Raw genomic sequence first — 6046 nt, 5'->3', positions numbered from 1 at the left:
TGAATTCCTTCTCCCTTGCCCACTCCCAAAGCCCATTGTTAAGTTAATTGCTTTATCGCTTGCTGTATTGACTATAAAATAAACTCCTGGGACTGAAGTGGGGGTTGACTCTTCAGAGTGACCCTCCTGGCCCCACTTCTCTGTAAGAGTTGTGCAGTTGGTTACTGTCTTCGCCGTCCCGATTACCGTCGCCGCTGCGACATTTTCTCTCATGTTTTTGCCTAATGTTAGACAGCAAATGATAATAGTATGCCGTACTTTTATTATTATTTCTTTATTGCAAACTTGGCCACAATTTTTTTTTTTTTTTTTTTTTGAGTCTAGCATCAAAGCCAAAGGTTTGACTGGGGAATTCACATTGTTTACCTAAGAAGTCTTTTTATTATTATTCAGGTATTTAGAGACTTGATAATCTTGATATATCCTGACTACATGGTATTATGTCTCAAAATTATTATGTAGTGTATTATATCTGAAGCTCTTTGAAAGTAAGTTTAATCATTATATTTAGAAATATTTTTGTCTAAAGTTTCTTTTTAAACTGACTTTATTTGGCTCTGAATTTTTGTGATTAAGAGTATTATGTTTATAAATTAATCATGGCCATATTAAGATTTGTCGCCTGCAGATTAGTTTTTTACTTTGTTGGTTTGCTGAAAACATCTGACAAAAATATCTCAACAAAAAGATGGGAGTATATTGGACTTATGAAAAGGACTGACTAGACTAAATCAAGATTTCCAGAACTTTTATGTAGAAACTGATGGGTTCACAGACTGCAGCTGATCCAGAATCACCTGGAACAGAAATTAACTACATAAGACTGAGTAAAGGAATACTATGTGTTATATGTGGGAATATTCCTGATGTTTCAAGGTCTTACTTTCCGGATATAAGAAATCGTTTTCCTTTCTCCTAAATTAACTAATGGGTTTAGATATTGTAACTCTTGAATTAGAAGTTCTTATCAGTAAACTTAGCAAAGTTGTAAATATCATAACCAGAAAAGTATCTAAAATTCATTCAAGCTATACTTTTACAAAATAGAATAGCATTAAATTTCCTATTAGTTCTCTCAAAGAACAGTTTTGTACCTTAATAGATAAATGTTGCTCTGTTTATATGAATATGCGATCTGAGGTTTTGCAGAATATAGTTGCTGTGGAGGCAAAAACCACTGACATGAAAAGTAGTTACTGATGCTGCTTATGTATAAACAAACACCTCATGAGATTTTAAATCAGGAAGGGCAGCTTGCCCTTGGGAAGGACACTTAGTATGTTTTAAACAGATTAACTGAAGACCTCCAACAGGAGATGTCCATCCTGTATTATCTTGCTAATCATGTATTCTATAATGGAAACTTGGTTGTCACATGTAAATTTTCTATACCTTCTGTTTCCTCTAGACAAACTTTGTGTGCTGCTTATGGATATATGTTATTCTGTGGTGGATGCAACTATACTAGTTTAAATGATCCCTTTCCAACTGACAGTTTACATGGGCAATCTCTTGCTTAGATTCCTGGTGAATGCATGGGCAGTGCACTTTGAGAATTTTAAGATTACCTTTAGATATTTATCCTAATGGTGCTAGTAAATATTGAAAAGGTAATGTTAAATTGTTACACGTTATAAAACAAGAGTCATAAAGAAACCCATTGGTCCACCACTCAGGGTGTGGCTGGTAGTTTTAACTTCTATTATGGTGTAGTTAAATTGTAGAAATCTTTAAGAAATTAATCAATCATTATGGGACAAATAACAGATTAAGTTACTAATGGGATAAAAGCACAACAGCAATCTCTGACCTCATTAGCCAAGGTGACATGAGATAAGAAAATAGCCTTAGATTTTTTTTTTAGTCCAAGGAAGTGTAATTTGTACTGTAGCAAATACCTCTTGTTGTATTCAGATAAATAACACAGGAGAAGACAGGATATACATAAATTAGACAACAAGCTACTTGGGTACACGCTGTAACACCCTTACGAACACCAGTTATTTGGTTAGTTACCATCAAGAATAAATACACGAGCTAAATCACTATTGCAAGGAATAGTAATATTCTTAGTTTGCATCCTGATGGAATCAGGCATAATAAAACTTATCTTCTATTGTCTTATACACTTAAGAAGACCTCGGGCTAAAATGCTGATGTACATTGAGTGTGCTCACTTCAGCAATGTGATTGATGGGAACTGTCATGGATTAGTCCCCCCAAAAACGTGTTATCAATTTGGCTATGCCACGATTCCCAGTATTATGTGGTTGCCCTCCATTTTGTGATTGCAATTTTATGTTAAAGAGGATTAGGGTGGTATTGTAACACCCCTACTAAGGTCACATCCCTGATCCAATGTAAAGGGAGTTTCCCTGGGGTATGGCCTGCACCATCTTTTATCTTACTAGAGATAAAAGGAAACGGAAGCAAGCAGACGGTGGGGGAACCTCATACCACCAAGAAAGCAGTGCCTGGAGCAGAGTGCGTCCTTTGGACCTGAGCTTCCTGCACTGAGATGCTCCCAGACCAAGGGAAGACTGATGTACCACAAGGACCTTCTTCCAGAGCCGAAAGAGAAAGCGTTCCCTGGGAGCTGATGCCTTGCATTTGGACTTCTAGCCTACTAGATGGTGAGAAAATAAATTTCTGTTTGTTAAAGCCATCCACTTGTGGTATTTCTGTTAGAGCAGCACTAGATAACTGAGACAGGAATGTTGCTTTTATTCAAGATCCTGGTGAAGAACCAGATGGCATCTGGTGGAAAACCAGCACCGTGAGTTTAAAGAACCTGCCATGGCTGCCATCTGGGGCTCACTAAGTCCAGGTATTAATCATCAATATGTTATCACCAATCTCCTATCAATAGAAAGAGACAATACTGGAGCCATTATTGCCCGCCCTTGAGCATAAAAAATGTGACTGGACTTACAAGGACTCATAAAGACACATCAACTGGGCCCTGAGGTATACAGACAAATAGGACAATCTCGGATAACATCTTTTAGAGAAATGTTCACATGAACAGGGCATAAAAGCCATTTTTACCTTTTTCTTTTAATATTTAGTAAATAGTCGTAAATCAACAGGAGGTCAGTAGCCACAAAGAAAGGCCTAGGTCCAATATTTGCACCTCCCTTAGAATATGCCAAACAATTCTGAGCTGGGCTATAGTTCAAAATGGACACGGTCCTGAATGACCAATGTCCAAAAGGAAATGCAGGGAATAAGGCAGAGCCTCAAGCAGCTTTGCATCAGAATCCTATTTCCTTTTCTTGGCTCCCCCCGCACTCCGTGTTGCATTAAAAATCCTGTTTCCTTTGCTTGGCTTCCTCCCCTACAGCTTTGCATTAAAATCCTGCTTTCTTTGCTTGGAAGTTATATGTAAACCCCATTGTGCCTGCGTAGTATGATTAAGAATGTTGCTGACGTAACTTGTATGAACTCCCTACTTGTAAACCCCTTAAAAGTAACTTTACCCTTGCCCTCGGGGAGCAGTCTTGGCAGCAGCAGCTCCGACTGACTCCTTTCCTTGCGCAACGAAATAAAGGTGCTTTTCTGCCTTCTCACTTCACCCTCTTGTTTACTGGCCAATACAATTCATGCCAAGCAAGAACCTGGGGTTTCCACCCGGTAACAGTACATCAACAGGGAACTGCCAGAAATTTAAGCTGGATTCAGAAAAGGACGTGGAATAAGGGATATCATTGCTGATGTCAGATGCATCTTGGCTGAAAGCAGAGAATATCAGAGGGATGTTTACCTGTGTTTTATTGAATATGCAAAGGCATTCAACCATGTGGGTGACAGTATATTATAGATAACATTGCCAAGAATGGAAATTCCAGAACGCTTAATTGTGCTTATGCGGAACCTGTAATATATCAAAAGGCAGTCATTCCAACAGAACAAGGGGATAGTGCATGGTTTAAAATCAGGAAAGGTATATGTCAGGTTTGTATCCTTTCACCATACTTAGTCTGTATGCTGAGCATATAATCCAAGAAGCTGGTCTATGTGAAGAAGAACGGGGCATCAGGATTGGAGGAAGGCTCATTAACAACCTGCAATATGTAGATGATACAACCTTGCTTGCTGAATGCAAAGTGGACTTGGAGCACTTACTGATAAAGATCAAAGACTACAGGCTTCAGTATGGATTACACCTTAACATAAAGAAAACAAAAATCCTCACAACTGGACCAATAAGCAACAACATGATAAACTGAAAAGACTGAAGATGTCAAGGATTTCATTCTACTTGGATCCACAATCAACGCCCATGGAAGCAGCAGTCAGGAAATCAAACAACATATTGCATTGTGCGAATCTGCTGCAAAAGACCTCTTTAAAGTGTTAAAAACACCTCGAGGTCTAAGATATGCTTGACCCAAACCATGGGGTTTTCAATTGCCTCATATGCATACATAAGTTGGACAATGAATAAGGAAGACCAAAGAAGAATTGATGCCTTTGAATTATGGTGTTGGCGAAGAATATTGAATATACCGTGGACTGCTAAAAGAATGAACAAGTCTGTCTTGGAAGAAGTACAGCCAGAATGTTTCTTAGAAGTGAGGATGGCAAGAATTCATCTTACATACTTTGGACATGTTATCAGGAGGGACCAGTCCCTGGAGAAGGACATCATGCTTGGTAAAGTAGAGAGTCAGCGAAAGAGAGGAAGACCCCTTGACGAGATAGACTGACACAGTGGCTACAACAATGGGCTCAAACACAGCAACGACTGTGAGGATGGTGCAGGACCGGGCAGTGTTTCTTTGTTTAGAAATAGGGTCGCTATGATTCGAAAGCGACCCGATGGCACCTGACAACAATGGAAGGAAGACAAAGAGAAGCCAAGAAAGAAGATTGAGTAGGAGTGGCTAGAAGAGGTAAGAAGAAAATCAGTTCAACTGAGAAGAGTTTCAACAGGGAGTCGTCAAAGGTGTCAAAGGTACAGAGGCCTCGTCTTGTTAGATTAGGATGTCTCTGTAAAACAGTAACACACTGTCTCACCCAGTGAGTTCTAAACGTAAATGATTTTCAAAATCCCATGAGTAGCCTTTTCAAAATATACAGAATCAAAGCTGGGATGGAGGCCTGTGTACCTGTATTTTTAAAAAAAACTTCCCAGGTGATTCTGATACGTAGTTGGGTTTGAGAAGCATTAACTTAAACCACTTGCTTAATCCAAGAACAGATAAATTTAATCAAAAACAATGGACAGAAGACTAAAATAAAAATCAACATGGAATGTCAGAATACTTTTGATAGTATATGTTACAATCCCCCATTGGAAGAAGTAAAGGCAATTACCTAAGTTTCCACAGTACGCATTACAATGACACTGTAAGGACAACCTTGTGAACCAGAATCAGCATAAAGCTGGTCCCCATGAGGTGGAGGTCAAATACACCTCTGCTTTCTCACTTCTCCATCCTTTCTCTCTCTCTCTCTCCGCTGGGTTTGATAATTCACTGCAACAGTCACGCAGAACTCACAAGAACTCAAACTATACTTAACTACTCACGGTTACTTGGTTTGTTAGGGTAATAATGGAGACGTCACAGGATCCAATTTGGGATGCATTCAAGGTCAGTGTCAGGAAGGTCAGGATACAGCTCAGGGAGAGGTATATGGACAAGGTCTGGGAAGGCTCCAGAAGAAGAGAGTGCGTGTCTCCCTTTGTCATCCAAGGCAGCCTCAGACCAGCTCCCCAAAGGAAGGTTTTTCTCAGCGACGCCAGCAGCTCCCCTCTCCTCTCCATCGGAACAGCTCTGCCCTCTGTTTCCAGGCATTTTATAAGCCAGCCCATTTACTCCTTGTCAATTACAAGGCAGGCTCCTTAACTAGTCCAGGTAAAGGTCAACTACAGGGCGGGCCCCCAGCAAATCCCTTAGGTGGATTGTAAACCGACCAATACTTGCAAGCCACTTATGTGGACGGCGAACCCACCAGTCCTTTGGCAGATAGATGGTGGCCAAACCAATCATTTTGGGAGAATTGCAAATCCAGGGCCAGAAAAGCCACATAAGAGAAACCC

This window comes from Trichechus manatus, unplaced genomic scaffold (assembly GCF_000243295.1).
Source record: "Trichechus manatus latirostris isolate Lorelei unplaced genomic scaffold, TriManLat1.0 scaffold00039, whole genome shotgun sequence".
Lineage (NCBI taxonomy): Eukaryota > Metazoa > Chordata > Mammalia > Sirenia > Trichechidae > Trichechus > Trichechus manatus.
Note: the sequence above shows the minus strand (reverse complement) of the source record.